This window comes from Chiloscyllium plagiosum, unplaced genomic scaffold (genome assembly GCF_037043375.1).
Source record: "Chiloscyllium plagiosum isolate Xiang-an unplaced genomic scaffold, Cpla_swu_hap1 HiC_scaffold_40, whole genome shotgun sequence".
Classification (NCBI taxonomy): Eukaryota; Metazoa; Chordata; class Chondrichthyes; order Orectolobiformes; family Hemiscylliidae; genus Chiloscyllium; species Chiloscyllium plagiosum.
In genome coordinates, this window is record NW_028270178.1 from 63679195 (window position 1) to 63700470 (window position 21276).

The following is a 21276-nucleotide window of genomic DNA, read 5'->3' on the forward strand; positions in this document are numbered from 1 at the left end:
TTCATTGGAACATTGCAGCAAACTGCATTTTCTTAGAATGCCTACAGTGTTGAAACAGGCCCTTCAGCCTAACAGGTTTATACTGACCCTCCAAAGAGTATGCAAACCAATCCCATTCTCTACGCTAATACTATACACAGACCCTTGTCTATTGCACCTAACATCGGCAATTCAGCATGGCCAGTTCACGTAACCTGCACAACGTTGAACAGTGACAAGAAACTAGAATACCCAGAGGAAATCGAACCCAGTTCCCTGATGCTGTGAGGCAGCAGTGCAAACTACTGAGCCACTGTGCCATCCAGGACCGAACAATTATAAGGCCACAAGTCTATACGAGCAGAAATGAAGCCATTCGGACCATCAAGTCTGCTCCGCCATTCGATCACCACTGACAGATTTTCAACCCCATTTTCCTGCTTCCTCTCAATAATCTTTGATCCTCTTGTCAATCAAAACTTATCTGAGTCTGTTTTAAATATCCTAAATAGAACGTAAATCATAGAACAGTCCAGCACAGAACAGGCCCTTTGGGCCACGATGTTGTCCCGAGATTTAATCCTAATGTAAAATGTAGTAATTTAACCTACGCACCCTTCAACTCACTGCTAGCCATGTGCATGATCAATAGTCGTTTAAATGTCCCCAATGACTTTGCTTTCACCATCACAGCTGGCAATGCATTCCATGCATTCACAAGTCTCTGCATAAAGAACCTACCTCTGACGTCTCCCTTTTACCTTCCTCCTAATATCTTCAAACTATGACTTCTCGTACTAGTCATTCCTGCCCTGGGGAAAAATCTCTGGGTATTGACACTATCTATTCCTCTCATTATTTTGTACACCTCGATCAGCTCTGCTCTCTCCTCCTGTCTCCAGAGAGAAAGATCCAAGCTCGTTCAACCTTTCTCCATAAAGCTCGCCCTCCAATCCAGGCAGCATCCTGGTAAACCTTCTTTGCAATCTCTCTAAAGCCTCTGAGCTTTCCAATAGTAGGGCGTCCACAACTGGACGCAATATTCCAAGTGTGGTCTCACCAGGACTTGTAGAGCTGCAGAAAAACCTCACAGCTCTTAAACTAGATCCCCCTATTAATGAAAGCCAAAACACCATATGCTTTCTTGACACCCTATCCACTTGGGTGGCAACTTTGAGGGATCTATGCACTTGCGCACCCAGATCCCTCTGTTCCTCCACACTGCCAAGAATCCTGTCTTTAATACTATATTCAGGTTTCGAATTTGACCTTCGAAAATGCATTACTTTGCATTTATCCAGGTTGAACTCCATCTGTCAATTCTCAGCCCAGCTTTGCATCCTGTCTATGTCGCGCTGCAGCCTACAATAGCCCTCTATACTATCGACGTCACCTCCAACCTTTGTGTCATCAGCAAAGTTACTAACACACACCATAACCTCCTCATCCAAGTCATTTATAAAAACTACAAAGAGCAGAGGCCCAAGAACACAGCCCTGTGGGTTCCCTCTCAACAATGTCCTCCAAGCAGAATACTTTCCATCTACAACCACTGTCTGCCTTCTGCCAACCAGCCAATTCTGAATCCAGATAACCAAATCTCCCTGTATCCCATATTTCCTGACTTTATGAATGACCCTTCCATGGGGAACCCTATCAAATATCTTGCTGAAGTCCACATGCTCTACATCCACTGTTCGACCATCGTCGACCTGTCTTTACACCTCCTCAAAGAAATCAATAAGATTTGTGAGGCATTGCCTGCCCTTCATGAAGCCATGCTGACTGCCTATAATCACACTATGCTTTGCCAAGTAGTCATAAATCCTATCCCTCAGAATTTTTTCCAAACTTTGCTGACCGCAGACGTAAGACTGACTGGTCTCTAATTGCCAGGGATTTCCCTATTACCCTTCTTGAAATAAGGAACAACATTTGCCTCCTTCCAATCCTTTGGTACGACTCGTGTGAAGAGTGAGAAGGCAAATATCCTCACCAGCGGCTTAGCAACCTCCTTTCTTGCTTCCTGGAGCAGTCTTGGATAAATCTAGTTTGGCCCTGGGGATGTATCTTAATGTTTTCCAAAATTGCAAGCACATCAACTTCATCAATCTTGATCTGGTCAAGACTGATCTGGCCCAGCTCCTCTAAGTTTCGTTTACAACAACTTCATTTTCCTTGGTGAAAATCGAAACAAAAAACTCATTTAGGGCTTCCCCTATCTGCTCAGACTCCACGCATAAGTTCCCTAAGATAATCCTGGTCGGTCCTACCTTCTCCCTGATTATTCTCTTATTCCTCACGTATGAGAAAAATGCCTTTGGATTCTCCCTAATCCTTCCTATCAAGCCTTTTTCGTGCCCCATCATGGCTCGCCTCAGTCCTTTTCTGAGCTCCTTTCTATCAAGGCTGTAATCCTTTAAAGCTGTGCTAGATCCTTGCTTCCTCCATCTTACGTAAGCTGCCTGCTTCCTTTTTACAAGACGTTCCTGTGTTCTCGTCATCTAAGGTTCTTTAATCTTGCCCCTTCTTACCTGTCTCAGAGGAACAAATTTGTGTATCACTCGCAACAACTGCTCCTTAAACAGTCTCCACATGTCTGCTGTGCCCTTTCTGTGGATCAATTGCTCCCAGTCTGTACTTCCCAACTCCTGTCTGACAGCATCATAATTTCCTTTTCCACAGTTAAATATCTTCCCTCGGAAACTGCTCCTTTCACTCTCGCAGACTATGCTACATATGAGGCAGTTGTGATCACTTTCGCCAAAGTGCTCTCCCACCGTTAGTTCTGACACCTGTCCTGGCTCGTAGACGAGCATCAAATGCAAAATAGCCTCTCCCCTCAATGGTCCGTCCACATACTGAGTAAGGAAATCGTCTTGAACACAACTGACAAAAACGGCTACATCCACACCATCTGCACTTAGGAGGTTCCAGTCGATATTGGAAAAGTTGAAATCACCCATAACTATAACCCTGCTACTTGTGCATTTTTCCAGAATCTGCCCGCCTATGGGATCTTCAGTCTCTCTACTGTTATTAACTGGTCTGCAGAAAACCCACAAATGCAGTGACTGGTCCTTTGCTGTTCCTAACTTCCACCCATACTGACTCAGTAGACAAACATTCCTCAACAACCTTAATTTATGTCGCTCTGACGCACTCTCTGATTAATAATTCTCCACCCCCTCCTCATTTTCCAGCCACCTTGTTCGTTTTTAGATTAGATTAGATTTCTTACAGTGTGGAAACAGGCCCTTCGGCCCAACAAGTCCACACCAACACTCCATAGAGCAACCCACCCAAAACCATTCCTCTACATTTACCCCTTCATCTAACACGATGGACAATTTAGCATGGCCAATTCAACTAATCTGTACATCTTTGGATTATGGGAGGAAACCGGAGTACCCGGAGGAAATCCACAGGGAAAGTTTGCAAAATCCGCACTGGTAGTTCCCTGACGTGGGAATTGAACCCGGGTCTCTGGCGCTGTGAGGGAACAGTGCTAGCCATTGTGCCACCGTGCTGCGCTGAAACGCTTTTACCGAAACGCTTTTAAACGTTCTAAACCCTGGGAAATCAAACAGCCATCCCTGCTCCTGCGAAACATACGTCTCCATTATGGCCACGACATCGTTGCACCAAGTACGGATCCATGCTCTAAGTTCGTCACTCTTATTTCGGACAGTCCTTGCATTAAAGCAGACGCACTTTAACCGATCCCTTTGTTTCATCGCGTGAGAAACCTTCCTGATAGATTCAATATATCCTGTCATTGTCCCGGCTGCAAATCACCCACTCTCAGACATGTGGTCTTATTCCTACCCACCTGCCAATCTAGTTTAAACACGCCAGAATCCCACGAGGAAAACTCACAAACAGGCCATTTGTGCCACTACAGTTCAGGTGCAACCCGTCCTTCATGTACAGGTCCCACCTTACCCAGAAAGTATCCCGATGTTCTCGGTATCTGAAGTCCTCCCTCCTGCACCAGCCTCGCAGCCACGTGTAAAGCTGCATTCGCTGACTATTCCTCATCTAACTAGCTCGTGGCAATGGTAGCAAGCCTGAGATCACTTCTCTACTCGTCCTGCTCTTCAGCTTCTAAACTAACTCTCTGTAGTCACTTTTCAGATCCTCAGTCCCTTTCCTGGCTATATCGTTGGTGCCAAATGATTTGGTTTCCACAGCCTTCTGTGATAAGGAATTCCACAATTTCACTACCCTCTGGCTAAACACGTTTCATCTTATCTCCGTTCTAATGGGTTTTCCCTTTGCTCTAAGCCTGTGTCCTCCTGCTAGTGCAAACGTCCTGCCAGTTTTGTCTGTATCCAGGCCATTCAGTATTCTGTACGTTTCAATTGGATCCCCCCCTCATCCTTCTAATCTTCATCGAGTATAAACCCAGGGTCCTCCAACGTTCCTCATGTGTTAAGCTTTTCATTTCTGCTGAACCTTCTCTTGACACACACCAAGGCTAACACATCTTTCCTGAGGTATGAGGCACAAAATACTGGAAATGTGGTCTGACCAGAGCCTTAGAAAGCCTCAGAATCCCTATCATTATATCCTACTCCTCTCGAGATGAATGACAACATTGTATCTGCCTTCTTAACTACTGACTCAACCTGCAAGTTTATCTAAGGTGAATCCGGCGCTTGGAATCCCAGATTTCAGATTTTTTTCCCATTTAGTAAATAGTCCATGCCTGTATTCTTCACACCAAAGTGCCTGACCTCACACTCTCCCACATTGTGTTCCATCTGCTACTGCTTTTCCCACTCTCCTAAACTGTCGAAATCTTTCTGCAGGCTCCCTGCCTCCTCAATACTATATGCCCCTCCAACTATCTTTGCATCGTCTGCAAACGTAGTCAGACTGCCTTCTGTCCCACCACTCAGATCATTAACCTAGAAAGTGAAATGTTGAGGTCACAACACTGACTCTTGTGGAACACTGCTAATCACCGGCTGCTATCCTGAGAGGGACAATTTTATCCTCACTATGCCTCCTGCCAGAGAGCCAACCTTTTATCCATGCTAGTACCTGGCCTCTGACACCATGAGTCCTTATCTTACTCTGCAGCCTCCTGTGCGATATCATATCAGAGGCTTTCTGGAAGTTCAGATAGGTAACTCTCTCTGGTTCAACGCGTCGTTACCTCCTCAAATAATTCTCATTATCCTGACAGCAATGTAGGTTATTGAAATGGGGAGCAATCGGAAGGAAAGGGTCAGTCCTACAGACAAAGTGGCGATGTTCCTCAAAAAAGTTTCTGTTTGGCTCCCTAATGTGAAGGAGACTGCATTGTGAGCATCAATGACAGGAAACTGGATTGAAAGAGTACAACTGAAATGCTGCTTCACCTGAAAAGTGTGTTTAGGTCCTAGGACAGTGAAGAGGGAAGAGGTGAATGGGAAAATGTTGCTGCTTCTGCATTTACATGGGAAGGTACCATGGGGGTGTGGGAAAGTGTTCGGGGTGATGGAGCGTGCCACAGAAGGAATAGTCTCTGTAAAATGCTGACAGTGGATGGAAGGAGAAGATGTATTTGATGGTGCTGTCCTGCTGGAGACGGAGGAGTAATTCTGTGAATGTGGATTCTAATGCAGTAGGAAGTGAGGGCATGGGGAGATCTATCATTGTTCTGGGAAGGAGGGGATGTAGTGAGGGCAGAAGTGAGGGAGACAGGACAGTCACAGCTGAAGGCTCAGTACATCAGAGTGAGGGGGATTCTCGTTTGAGAGATAAGGATGTCACATAGGAAGTTTCCCACTGGAATGTGGCATCATCGAACAGAAATCACAGAGCCAGAAAAACTGAGAGAATGGAGTCACTCTCCATGTGTTCAGCCACATACACATGTTCGCCCTGAATGACTGAAAAGAGTCAGGTATTTCAAATGCAGATTTATGTAAAATATCTGGTCAAATACGGAGTGTGAAAATAGACACAGGTGAAGGTCAGCAGATGTGTGGGGGTGGGGGCACATTTAAGCAGGTACTGCTTAAAAACACCCAGCTATTATTGACTCTGGTCAAAAAGAAGATGATATAAAGATGTGAAGATGAAACACCCATGACGCACAAAGGCTGTGAAGGACACTAATCAATCACAAACTAAAGAATTCAAATTGGTGAGTTCTAGCGTCGGCCACATTTGGGAAGTTTACTCTTGGAACCAGAAGCAGATTGTATAAAACAAAATACAAAGAAAAATATTCCAAAACTGGCAAGAAATACGAAAAAGAAACTAACCACGAGAGTTTTCCCATATCGAATAAAAAACGTTCATGATGTATGTGTGACCCTTCGAAGAAAGGCAGAAAAGAAATTGTGGGACACCTGGAGGATGTGACTGGGGAACTGGTTTCAGGGAACAGGCAGAGAATTTAAAACAGTATTTTACATCTTTTCTCTCAGGGGAAGGCACAAAGAGTTTCAATATTATAAACAAAATTGTAGTCAGATGAAAGTTTTTGCACTGTCTCCAACAAAACGACCAAGGCTTTTCTTAAACAGAAAAGACCAAGGGTAAACAGCTGATCAGCAATTCATAGCTGGTTTTAATAGAAGTGGTTACAGAGTGACTGGTGGCATTGTGTGAAATATTCGATAACTCTCGGGATTACGGGAGTGTTCCAGTAAAACTGGCAGAACTCCAAAGTGGTGCTGTCTTCAAGAAGAGAGTGAGTCTTCAAGTGTTTAGGTTCTCCCTTTGTCTGAATAATGGAGCATATTTGAGAGGATTAATGGCCTCATGATGCACTTTCATCCTGAGTGATTTCGAAAAAAGTAAAACTCTGTTCCTTCCTCTGATGTGTTACATACTGGGGGATGAACATTTTGCTAAAGTTGAATTATTTTGAAAATTATCTGGAACATCGTACAAACGACATCATCCAGAGAATTCTAGAAACTGTACTCATAACAACATTTTATAACCATGTGGGGATCTTGCATAGTTGAGAGAGAGAGAGAGAGAGAGAGAGAGAGAGAAGGTGCTTCATTGCAGTGGTGAGAGTGCTGGAGCCTTTTTCTGGGGAAGGCGCTAACAGATATACAGTAAGTGTGAGAGAGTAGAGAGAATACGGCGACTCTAATCACAACAGAGCGGGAAAAGTGCTTTTCCAGTATTGCTAGGCTTTTCTTGGACCGCAGATACTGCACTGAGCTGGGTGATGTGCTCAGACCATGCTCGGTGGGTCTCGTGGTGCGGCTCTCTCTGGGAATTAAATAGTCCCTTTCTGTACTAGACTATTCACCAGGACCTCCGTGCCCCTGTCGACAAGCCCCTGTCGTGTAATTTCCCCTTATCTGCCATGCTCGGTAAACTATGCAGGGCAGCTCCAAACTGGGAAAGCTCAACCTCAGGAAGGATGTGTTAGCCTTTGTCCATTGGCCTTTAAATGATGTCAGCAGTACCAGGGATCACTGAATATCCAGGGACATCCGGGAAATGGTGTGTACCTCCAGCCATGATGCGTGGGATAATCGGGCTGGTATTGAATGAGAGGGACACCATGGGGTTGGGGTGGATAGTTAATGAGGTGAGTTCGATAAGATAGCACCAGAAAACTAGCTCTGCCTCGTGCAGACAACCACTCAGTCACAGTCAAGGAAAATGGCACTGAGACAAACTATTGTTCAATTCAGCCCAATGAGTCGAAGATTCTGCTGATCCTACTCCCAGTTACAAATCTACAGAACAAATGTTTATCCAAAACTCTCCATCATCTTAACTTACACCAATGTCCTGCTCATCCATCATTCATGGAAACAGTGGCCAATATTGCAAGATGCTATCGAAATGTTTTCAATTCACAATTTTAAAGCTCCAATCAGATCCTTCTTTGAAATTTTCTCTCAATCTCCCCCTCTCTTTTAACCAAGCTCTTCCCATTTGTTTGGTATTTAAACTGATTTCCCCGCCATCTCTCGCTGGCAGTGAGTTTCACACCCACAGCACTCCTGTGTCATGCCACAATGGAGATATGGAGCTGCACATCCTTTCACTTTCAGCATGAGCTGCAACTTTCCCCATGCTGGGCAGTGATCTAACACTGTGTTACTCAGCAATGCAGTGATTGGTCTACACAGCTGTGTATGCTGGGAAGGTAACTGCTCCAGGTTAATGGATAAATTCACTGCTATTCGCTGCACAGCTCCCCATGCTGCACAGATATCCAGTCCGTGTGTATGAAACAATGCCTTTGTGTGTTCTGCACAACGCCCTGTGCTGAACAGATAATCTAGTCCAAGTTTATGGATCTATGCACTGTTAGACCAATAAGTAGTGAACTGGTGAGCTCTAAACAGTGTTCGATCCTGGACGGATTGCTGAGCAGTACACTAGCCTGGTCTACGCAGTACTTCATGCTGAGCAGGTATCTCATCTGGGCTTATACGTGTCCGGGCTGGATCTGAGAGTGGATTGAGTATCTGATATAATTTCTGACATGATTATCACTCTTCCAGCTCGGCCCATTCCGCTGGTAAATGTGAGGTGCTGTGTTGAGATAAAATTTACTTAGTCAAAATATTCGACATTAAGCAAAACACAAGGTATTCGAAGACTACCGCTAAAAGACAACAAAAGGAAGAGGAACTTGCAATAACATAATTCTGTTGGAAAACTTAGCAGAATAATAGTTTATTTAACAGCTATACAGTAACTGCTCCAATATCGTATCATCCAATAAGCACACAAATGTCAAAAAAGAAATACAGGAAACAGATTGTCTCACATGCAGTTCTTCAATCCAAGAGGAAAGAACATCAAAAGACAGTTCCGGGAGAAATCACAGAGACAGTGTGTAGCACCTGGGAGAGATTTACTGCCTTCCAACCCTGCTGACACTCCAGCAATAACTGGCAAAAGGTAAAACTAAGAATCCTGGTTCTGTGAGAGTTTGACCATCACTCCACAGGACCAGGCTGCAGCTGCAAGAACACGAGGAATGGACTGTATCTACATCGTCTATGGCTCTCTACGTGTCTGTCAAAAATGCCTAAATCCACCTAAGCCGTTAAATGCTGTACAGACAGAAGTCAAAGTTAAACATGAATAATTAAAACGAAAAGATGCAGCAGGCCTGGTGATCAGACACAAATGGCCTCGGGAGCCCAGCAATTCCTATACTGCCAAAACACAGCAGAATCATCAAGCTTGTGAAGAGAAAGAATTATGTCTCTCCCTCATCTCTGTGTTTACAATTGGAGATGTGCCATGAGCCCAATAATCAGCGATATCAAAATCCCAGCCACACCATTATTGTGATACATCAGAGTTGCCGTGAACTGGGTTAACTGGAGCTGTTTGTTCAGTGACTGTGATTAATATCAGTCTTCCTGAACCTAACTGGGTCACTGGAGGATTTCCCTCTTCTATAATTAGGGACTTCTTTCAACTTGTTATGCCATAGTATTCGGCGCAGAGTCATCATCAAAAAGATTGGGATCAGCAGCTACAGAGAAAGAGAGAGAGATCAGAATCTGAGAACATTAGAATGGTCCAACAATGGATTTTAATTTGAGACCATTGGACTGGAATGTTCCAACAATGGATCCGAATCTGAGAACATTAGACTGGAATGTTCCAACAATGGATCAGATTCTGAGAACATTAGACTGGAATGTTACAACAATGGACAGAAGTTTATCCGATGGTCTTTATTGTCTTTCTCAGGATTGGGCATGGTTAGAGTTGCGGATACAAGCCGTGCTGATTATTATTCAAGCTGGGTACTATCCCATCCTCGCTATTATTGGTGTTCCTGGTAAGTCTATCTCTGTCAATTCTATAAATGATGCTGAATGTTATTGCTATTCTGGTTGATTAAATTTAACAAATACATAGACTTTCATTCACAAACGCCACTTTCTTCTCATGCATTTCCAAACTACTTAGTCATAAACATCTGAGAAGGAATAAGACCGTTCACAACGTTGAGTCTCCATTTAGCGTGAACTGTTTTATATCTCCATATTCTCTCTGTCGTCAAACCTGCAGACGCCCACCTTCATAATATCCCCAATATCCAAATTTGCCTGAGTTCTGTTGCTGACTTCGCCATCATCTACCCCTTCATTAACGACAGATTTTATGGCTCCAGTTCTCTTCTGACCTCTCTTCCAGTTACAAAGAGTTTGACCACAAACTTGTTCTTGTCTCTACAGTTACTTCACAACAGGGACTCTTAAACAGAGTAATAATGTCACTGACTGTGTAATTCAGAGGCACAGGTTATGACTCTAAACGCATTATCGGAAATCCTATCACAGCCGATGACTAAATTTAAATTCCAATATCAAAAATAGGAATGAAGCCTAATTTCACTCATGGCAAGCATAAACCATCAGGATTTCTTTCTTATTTTGTTGATAACCTTTGGTAAAGAAACCTAACATTTTTGCCCTGTCTGAACTAAGTGTCACCTCAGATCCACAACAATGTTGTCAAGGACAGTTAGGATGGACAACAAATACTGTCCTTGCCAGTGATGCTGGCATCCCGCGAAACAACAACAACAAGAAAATGTGGATGCTGGCGATCTGGAATAAAATTCTCCACCGTCTGAAAGAATGTTGGAAAATCTCAGCAGTTATGGCAGTGTGTCGGAAAAAAAAACAAATAACGTTTCGAGCTCAGTGAACCTATCAAAACTGAATGCAACTGCGAAATAATATTATTATATCAGGGATGGATGCTAGGGTGAGCAGGAGGTTTCTGTTGAGTGGATGATGTCCAGCAAGAGAGAGAAAGTGAGAGTGAAAGAGAGAGAGATGGAGAGAGAGAGAGGAAGGAAAAGCAAACAAAAGGATTGCTGATGATGGACTGGAAGGAAAACAGAATGGGAAGTTGTTCTACCATTTCCCCTTTTCACATATTCTGAGTTTCATATTTATTATGGGATGTCCCTGCTTACCGTGAGTTATGTTCCCTCTATCTCTCGTCTCTGAGTGTGGTGATCAACTCCATCAGCAATACTGATAGTCGCTGATATATAGAGAAACGGAATGTTCCATTGTCAACTGCTTCTTTGGAGAGAGGAACTGTTATTGTGCGACTGTGTGGAGATGTAAGAGCTTTCTAAGCCAGGAAGAGAAACTGAGGAGCTGAAAAATGTATTGCTGGTAAAGCACAGCAGATCAGGCAGCATTCAAAGATCAGGAGAATCGACGTTTCGGGCATGAGCCCTTCTTCAGGAATGAGGAAAGTGTGCCAACCAGGCTAAGATAAGAGGCAGGGAGGAGGGACTTGGGGGAGGGGCGTTGGAAATGCGATAGGTGGAAAGAGGTTAAGGTGAGGGTGATAGGCTGGAGAGGGGGTGAGGACGGAGAGGTCAGCAAGAAAATTCTAGGTCAGGAAGGTGGTGCTGATTTCGAGGGTTGGGATTGAGACAAGGTGGGGGAGGGGAAATGAGGAAGCTGGAGAAATCGGAATTCATCCCTTGTGGTTGGAGGGTTCCCAGGCGGAAGAGGAGGCACTCTTCCTCCAGCAGGAAGAGTGTCTCATCTTCCGCCTGGGAACCCTCCAAACACAAGGGATGAATTCCGATTTCTCCAGCTTCCTCATTTCCCCTCCCCCACCTTGTCTCAATCCCAACCCTCGAAATCAGCATCACCTTCCTGACCTGCAATTTTCTTGCTGACCTCTGCGCTCTCACCCCCTCTCCGGCCTATCACCCTCACCTTAACCTCTTTCCACCTATCGCATTTCCAACGTCCCTCCCCCAAGTCCCTCCTCGCTGTCTTTTATCTTAGCCTGGTTGGCACACTTTCCTCATTCCTGAAGAAGGGCTCATGCCCGAAACGTCGATTCTCCTGATCTTTGGATACTGCCTGACCTGCTGTGCTTTTCCAGCACCACATTTTTCAGCTCTGATCTCCAGCATCTGCAGTCCTCACTTTCTCCTAGAGAAACTGAGGAGACCAAGGCAGTTTCAATACTGAATGGATGCATTGAAGGTATGGGGAATTCACTTGCTGCTGTCATCTGGAAAATCAGTGGAGACTCTGTGGATGGTATTCTCAGGATAGTGATGTCAGCTACTGGGTTCATTCAGGGAGTCACGATGGTCTGGGGACCCCACACTGAATACTGCATTTACAGTGTGCCTGGATCCATGATAAACAAATGGAGTTGAGACCACAAAGAAGGGATGCTGTATAAACAGGGAGGAGCGAGGCACTATATTTTCCTCTCTGGAATCTCCAGGAACATTTGTCTAATCTGCACTCATTCAGGTGTAAGGTGTAAAACCAGCTTGTTTCAAAATTGAGGTGGTCACTGAGCTGTATTCCCTCCTTCAGTATAACCTGTGTTCTCACACCAGTAGCAGGACTGCGCTGACACTCACGATGAATTAAACTGGATTGATTATGGAACTTTGCAGGCAGCAGTGGGTAATATATCCAACATCTCTGAAGTGCAGTCCTCCAATGTATTCACGAGTTGACTGAATCCATCTGCCTGCTGAGAGGAATGCATTGGTTCCATCTCCACAGGGGAAAGTACAGAAATTAATTTCCAGCGATATTAGGGAACAGAGGGACTGGTAAAAAATGGAAACTGCAGGAAATCAGAATTAATGAAGAGTATATTATTGAAAATCTAATTGAATCCAAGTTTCTTAAGTTGCTGCATCTGATGAGCTACATCTCAGAGTGATTGAGATGAGAACAGAGCTAGTGAAATAATTACTGATTATTCTTCAAAGCTAGTTAGATTCTGGAAAGGATCCTGCAGACTGGACAGCAGCTATTGTCAACCTAAATATTTAAAACAGGATGGAGAGGGAAAACAGAAAACTAAATAATTTGATGTCAGCTGTGAGAAAAAATATTGGAACCTTTTATAAGGAACGTGATGAATAGACACTTGGAGAATAATGATATGATTTGGTACATTCGGCTGAGATTCGGGAAGGGGAAATGATCTTTGATAAACCTATTTGTGGAGATTACCCGTTGTGACATCGACAGTTGAGAATCAATGCGAGTGGAGTATTTGTATTTTTAGAAGACGTTTGACATGTTTGAATACAGGTGAATGGGGAATGTTAGAGTCCATGGGTAGGTAGGGGTGGAATATATACCACATGGATTAAAATTTGATTAACGGAGATACAAGAAGAATGCTGTTTTTCTCTGGACTGAAGGATTGATGCGTGGCAGCAGGAGCCGTGTTTAGGCAACAGCTGTTCATAAGTTGTAAAAATGATTCGGATGTGAACAACAAATATAATCATGTACAGTTATATTTATTAAATGTTAGAGAGGTTGGCGAGTGCATTTGTTGAAAAGGACCAGTCTGTCCTTGGTCATAAGTCACTGACAATTCATACAAGACAGGAAGTAAATGATGTGTGGGTCTTCATGAAAAATGATTGAAGTACAAATGTTAGAATATCTTTCCCACTGATCATGTTTTGTTGAGAGAGTAGTTGGTGCATTGTGTAAAGATTTGGTCTGCTTTATAAACAATGATCGCTTTGTCACTGAGAGAGTGCAAAGGAGTTTGACCAGACTAAATACTGGCATGATGTCACCATGAGGAGAGAATGCAGTAACTATCTGTTTAATCTGTAGCGCTGTGAGAGAATAAGAAGTGGAAGCTTGATGGGTATGGACAGAAACTCATTATGTCCCAAACAGCTGAATGGGGTGAAAATGTCATACTTTTCGTTGGATTATGATTCGCGACAGTTTACATGCATCTGCAGAACCCTCACGTCGATTGACAACGAGGTACAGGCTCTGAATGAACTCTGAACACTTTAATGCACAGTTATTGTGTGACACTGCATTGAATGTCACTTTGTACACGATCCTGCCAGCAGACAAAATACCATCATTCTGAAACAGTAAGTTATTTCCCAATGGCTTCTGACCTCCACGGAGACATGGTTCTGCCTTCTTGGAGATGGAAGGTAACTTGGAGAATGGCTAAAAAATATTGTCTTCATTCCGACTGCCAGAAAACCATGTTAAAGTAACACATATGTACCATGAGTAATTAACCCATATGGATCAATTTGGAGCAGTCTGTCTGTGCAGCCCCTGCTCCATTTGTTTGTGATGTGGAACATCTCTGACACCTTCCTGTTCCTGTGTTAGTGGCTTGACAAGCTGAGTAACCTCTTCCTGTTCCTTTGTAAGTGACCCCGGGTGTGAAATGGTTCTTTCTGTTCCCATGTACGTTACATGTGGGAGAGAACAGACTCCCTGACTTCCTGTGCTACAGGCAGGAGGGACTGAATGGGGTATCCCTCTTTTTGCCCAGTAGTTTTGATGGGATGAATAGCTTCCCCACATTTTTGTGAAACCAGATGGAGGTGCTGAATGAACTCCTCCGTTCACTGTGGAAATGTACTGTGCTGTTACATAAACGTTACCCAGACTTTAACAGCACGATTTTGAATGTTGACCAAGTCTTGTTGCACATGGTCACAGCCTGTTTCAAGAGCTGAAGAGGGACAACTTATCCGGAAAATTTTGTAGAATTCAGTGAATGCCGCCTCTTCTGCTGGCACGGTGGCTCAGTAGCTAACAGTCCGTTTCATCTTCCCTTGTGCCTCACAGCACCAGGGTCCCAGTTTCGATTCATGCCTTGGGAAACTGTCTGTGTGGAGTTTGCACATTCCCCACTTCTCTGCATGAGTTTCCTCCAGGTGCTCCGGTTTCCTCCCACAGTCCGAAGATGTGCACACCAGGTGAATTGGCCATACTAAATTGTCCATTATGTTAGGCGCATTATGTTCCGACGGAAATGTGTTTGGGTGGGTTACTCTTCGGAGGGTCGGTGTGGACTGGTTGGGCCGAAGTGCCTGTTTCCACATTGTAGTGAATCTAATCTGCTCAGTTTGGTCTCAATGGGCTGAATATCCTCCTTCCACACAGTAGGGATTCTATGATGACAAACTGGAGATGCCCGGGCTGACGAAGCTACGCTGAGGATCTCCTGCAGATGTGCCCCACGGCTAAGATGATTGATGCCCACCTATGATAATCATCTTCCCTTGTGCCGTGAATGATTCCAAACAGTGTAGAGGTCATAATTAATTCTCATTAATGTGTGATTTTGTTGAGGCTCCTTGATGTCATCCTTAGTCAAATACTGCCTTGAGTTCAGGGTCAGTATCTCTTACCTGAGCCCCTGCGTTACCTCTTTTGTTCATATCAATAGGACAAGGTGTAGAAGCAGAGAACGTTTTCTTCAAATAGAGGGTAGTGAATGTCAGGAATTCTCTTACACAGAGAGTTAGGGGAGCTCGATCACTGAACGGGACCAGTGGTGTCCCGCTGGGATCAGTTCAGTGGCCTCTGCTCTCTGTTATTTTCAAAAATGACTTGGATATGGGTGTTGAAGAGTGGACTAGTAAGTTTGCCGATTACACAAAGTTGGTTGGAGTGATACAGCATATGGAGGGTTATTGTAGGTTGCAATGGGACATCGACAGGATGCAGAGGTGGGCTGAGAAGTGGCACATGGAGTTCAAACTGAAGTAATTCACCTTGCAAGCTCGAATGTGAATGCAGAATACATGGTGAAAGGCAGGATTCTTGGCAGTGTGGAGAAACAAAGGGATCCTGGTATCCGTGTCCACAGATCCCTCAAAGTTGCCACCCAAGTTGATCGGGTTGTTAAGAAGGTGTATTGTGTGTTGGCTTTCACGTGCAGGGGGATTGAGTTTAAGAGCCGCGAGGTTATGCTGCAGCTCGATAGAGCCCTGCTCAGACCGCACAGGGAATATTGTGTTCAGTTCTGGTCTCCTCATTATAGGAAGGATAATGAAGCTTTCGAGAGTGTAAAGAAGAGATTTACCAGGATGCTGCCTGGACTGGAGGGCAGGTCTTACGAAGAAACCGTGAGGGAGCTAGGGCTTTTCTCATTGGAGGAAAAATAGATGAGAGGTGACTTGATAGAGGTGTACAAGATGATGAGAGGCAGAGAGAGTGAATAAGCCAGAGACATTTTCCCATGGCAGAAATGTCTATCACTTGGTGGTATAATTTTAAGGTAATTGGAGGAAGTTTTAGGGAAATATCAGAGGTAGATTCTTTACACAGAGAGTAGTGGGTGTGTCGAATGCACTATCATCAGTGGTAGTGAGGGAAACTTAAGAGACTCTTGGTTAGGCGCATGGAACAAAGTGAATAGATGCATGTAGGTTAGTCTAATCTTAGAGTAGGATAAATGGCACAACGTCGAGTGATGAAGGTCCGAACTGCATGCATTCATGTAGAACTCTGAGCTCAAAAACTGCATGAATTCATGTAAAACTCCGTTATCTCACTTTTTAGATTAGAATCAATCTAAACATCATGGCATAGAGAGAGAACACAGGGGGCCAACACCTTCAACATTTTGTCTAGCTATCACCATTGTTCACAGCTCACCTGAGAATACAATTTTAAAAAAAATGTTTCTGATTTACACATGAAAGAAGAGAAACTATCATGATATTATAACAAATGAAAGGCTTAACAGACAATCAATTTTTCCATGTATAATTTCAATTACATCACACCGTAAATTTTTGCTATAAATTCTGTGTTACGATCGAGCCATCTACTATCACCTGATGAAGGAGCGATGCTCCAAAACCTAGTGTGCTTCCAATAAAACCTGTTGGACTATAACCTGGTGCTATGTGATTTCTAACTTTGTACACCCCAGTCCAACACCAGCATCTCCAAATCAGTACTGTTCCTGGTTCTGTGTTCTATGGAAGTGTTCAAGAAGACTTGGACATTGAGGAAGATTTGAGACTTGGGCAGATCAGCCTTGATCTTTGTGAAGGGCAAGGCAGGCTTGGGATGGGAATGACCTGCCCCTGTTCCTGATGTTCTCCCATTCTGTTATTGGGAAGTTAGTAGGTGTTATTTTCCTGGAAGGTTTTTTATGGGATGTTGCAATCAGGGAGACCTGTGGATTTTATGAGCCATCACTGGCTGAGATTTGGGGGCTGTATTCACAGTGAATCTGGCTCTACAACATCATCAACAAATGAAGCACAAGATACAGAGAGGGAAAGCTCTGTAAAGAGAAATGAGCAACCTCTTCCATATCCAGCCTGGGTCTTCCAATTACATTTTCCATATCTCCCAAACCGAGTGGGACAGTCTTGAGGGGCCGATTGTTTCCTCTATTTCTGTGCACCATGCCATAACAATAAGTGGGCTCTAACTGCTCCTGTCTAGCAGGTTAGAGGGGTTGGATTGGACACAGAAACATGGGACTGAGGAGCAGGGGTGTGTCATTAGAGAATTTGAGCCTTCTCCACCAGGCATTAAAATTGTGGCTGATCAGGTTGTGGTCTCAGCCTGATCGTCCTGTCTGTGTCCCATTATCCGTGACTCACGTTTCTGTCAAATCTTTAACTAACTCAGCTGTGAATACTTGTAATCAGAGAGGCACCACAAACTTCCGGGAAAGAGAATTCCCTCTCGAATGGCCCTTTTAGAATTCTTCCTCATCCCGCTGTGAGAATAAGAGAATCATATAGCGTGGAAACAAATCCTTTTGTCCAATTTGTCCACGCCAATCTGGCATCTTAATCAGATCTCGTCCCACTTGCCAGCATTTGGCCCACATCCCATGATCTATTCCTATTTATGTACCTATCCAGTTACATTTTAAACGTGTAATTGTACCCGCTTTCACCACTTCCTCTGACAGTACAGCCACCAGCCACTGTATGAAAAGGTTTCCCCTCAGGTCCCTTCTAAGTCTTTGCCCTGTCACCATCACCCTATGCCGTCTAGTTCTGAACGCACCTACTCTGGGAAAAAGATTTTGCCCATTCAGACTATCCATCCCCCTCACGACTTTTTAAAACCTTGTCATGTCACCATTCAACCTCTGACAGTCCAGGGGAAAAAGTCTCAACCTGTTCCTCATCTCCCTGTAGCTCAAACCCTCAGATTCCAGAAAATCCTTGTAAATCTTTTCTGCACCCTTTCAAGCTTAACAATATCCATCCTTTAATAGAGTCAATTGGTATGTACGCAGTTTTCTTAAAGTGGCCTCATCTACATCCTGTACAAGTGCAACACGCTACTCCAACTCCTATTCTCAATGTTCTGACTGATTCAGGCAAGCATGTCAACCACGTTCCTCACTTCTCTACCGACCTAAACTCCACTTACAAGGAACTGTGAATCTTCACCCTCAGTTCTCTTTGTTAAGCAACATTCCCCAGGGCTCTACCCCGCTTTAAATTACCAAAATGTAAAACCTCACAATATCTAAACTAAACTCCATCTGCCAGTCCTTGGCTCATTGATGGTCAAGGATCACATTATATTCTGAGATAATCTTCTTCACTGTCCACTGAACCAATTTGGTGATGTTATCTATAAACTTACTAACCATGCCTCCGATAATCATATCAAAGTTGTTTATATCCGTGATGAAAAGCAGTGAGCTCAGCATTGATTCTTTCAGAACATCGCTGGTCACAGGTCTTCAGTCTGGAAAACAGTATATTACCTTCAATCCAATTTTGTATCCAATTGGCTAGCTTTTACTAGATTACATATAACCTAATTTTAGTAATCTGTCTACGATGGGAAACCGTATTAAATGCCTTGCTGAAGTCTGTGTAAACAATGTGCACGAAAGTATATTCTTCAAACTTCTTTGTCACCTCTTCATAATACTCAATCACATTAATCAGACATGATTTCCACCACACAAATCCATATTGACTATCCCTAATCATTCCTTGTCTTTCTAAATAAATGCAAATTCTATCCCTCAGAATCCCCTCCAAGGAACTCCTCGTCTCTGACGTTGGCTGAATGAGTCGATATTTCCCTGTGTTGTTTTGGCTCACTTCTCCCTTTTCTAGCCCCACTCCTCCATTGCCCACAAAAAATAATTATAACTATGTTGGTGATATGGCCAATGATATAGTTCTCAGAGTGTGTCAGGTTCAGTGTTAGGAACAAGTCAGGCAGATTTCTTTAATCTATTAAAACAACATGTCTATGACCAAAACAAACTATGATGGAAAGAGGAATGACGAGAGGATATTGCAAATATGTACAGTGATATTTCCCTTTGAAAAATACTGAGAAACACACACACACACACACACAACAGACAGACACACACACACACACACACACACACGCACATACACACACACGCACACACACACAGACACACGCACACACATACGTATTGTCGATAACAAACTGAAAAGCAAAATATCTGCAAAGTTAACTTGAAATAACATTGTCCAAATATGATTCGAACTTATGACCTAAGGAACAATGAAAGTTTGACCCAAATGCTATCCTATTTGTAGAGTCAACAAGTCTTACTGCATGGAGAGAGGCAGCGAGGCCCTTTGGCCCAAACTCGTCCATGCTGACCCAAATATCAAACCACACTAAACTCATTTCCTAGCACTTGGCCCATAGCATTCTCGACATTTCCTGTCCATGTACTTGCCCAAATGCCATTTAAATATCGTTAATATAAATGCTTCAACCACTTCCGTTGGCAGCTCATTCCCTTTGTGTACCACTCTCTGTGAAAAACAGTTTCCATCAGTTTCCCTTTTATTCTTTCCCTTCTGACCTTAAACTGATGCCCTCCCCTCCTCGATTCCCCAACTCTAGGAAAAAAAGGCTGGGTCCATTCCCGCTATCCATGTAAACTACTATAAGACCCCTCTCCTGTGCTCTCAAGAAAAAAGTCCTCGCTTGTCCAACCTCTCCCTATAATTCATACTGTTGAGACCTGGCAATAGTTTTGTAAATTTCGTCTGCACACATTCCAAATTAAAAACATCGTTCAGATCGCAATGTGACTAAAACTGAACACAGCACTACAAGTGCAGCCTCACCAACATCCTGTATAACTGCAACGTAACTTCCCAACTGCTCTCCTCCATGTCCTGACCGATGCTTGCTAGTGTGGCAAAAGCCTTCTTCATTGCCATGTCTAACTATGATCCCACTTTCAGAGAACGGTGGACCTAAACCCCATGGTCCCTCTGCTCAACGACACTCGTTAAGGTCCTACCAATCACCATCAAACTCCTATCTTGATCTAACGTTGCCTAAGTATTCCTCAGCTCACTTCTCCAGTTTGATCAAGGTCCTGCTGCAATTTCTGATATACTTCCTCACTGTCCACGATACCACCTATTTTAGTGCCATCTTCAAGTTTCCTAACCATGCCTTGTACATTCGCAAGAATATCATTGATACTGATAACAAACAGCAACGGGCCCAGCAGCGACCCCTGAGGCACTTCATGTGTCACAGGCCTCCAGTCCGAGAGCATTCTTCCATTATTACCCTCTGCTTACTACCATCAAGCCAATTGTGTGTCCAATTTGCCAGCTCCCTCTGGATTCCATGCGATTCTAACCTTCCAGACCAGCCTATCAATGGCAACCTTGTCAAAGGCCTGACTGAAAACCACACAGTCTACCGCCCTACCCTCATCAACATTCCTGGTCACTTCAGCAATGAACTCAAACAAATTTAAGAGGCATGATCTCCCACTCACAAAGCCATGCAATCTTTCCAGTCTAACAACAACTATTAATAATAGTTATTAAAATTAATAAAATCAAACTAATAAATAATAATAAGATGACACTTTCAGTGGAGAATAAATTATCCATGATATGTGATATTGGAACGTACATCATGGGTGAAGGGCAGAACAGATTTCGTACCTGTGTCATTGAACTGTATTGAAAAAAAGCAAGGGTGGCATGGTGGTTCAGTGGCTAGTACTGCTGCCTCATAATGCCATGGATCCGGGTTTGGTTCCAGCTTCGGGTGACTCTCTGAGTGGAGTTTGCACATTCTCCCTGTGTTTGTGTGTGTTTCCTCTGGGTGCTCCATTTTCATTCCACAATCCAAAGATGTATAGGTCAGGTGAATTGGCCATGCTAAGTTACCCATAGTTTTATGTGCATTCGTCAGGGGTAAATATAGGGTAGGGGAATGGGACTGGGTGGGTTACTGTTTGGAGGGTCGGTGTGGTCTTGTTGTGCCAGACGGCCTGTTTCCATACTGTAGGGAATCTGTCAAAAAAACTATTTCTAAACAAACCTTATCTTTCCAAATGCATGTACATCTCAGCCCCCAGAGTCTTCTCAAGTAACCGACGTACTACAAATGTTAGACTTCCTGGTCTATCGATCCCAGATTTTTCTTTGCTTCCCTTCTTGAATAATGGCACAACATTTGCTAATCTCCAATATTCTGGAACCTAAACTGTAGCTAACGATGAGACAAAAATATCAACCAGGGTCCC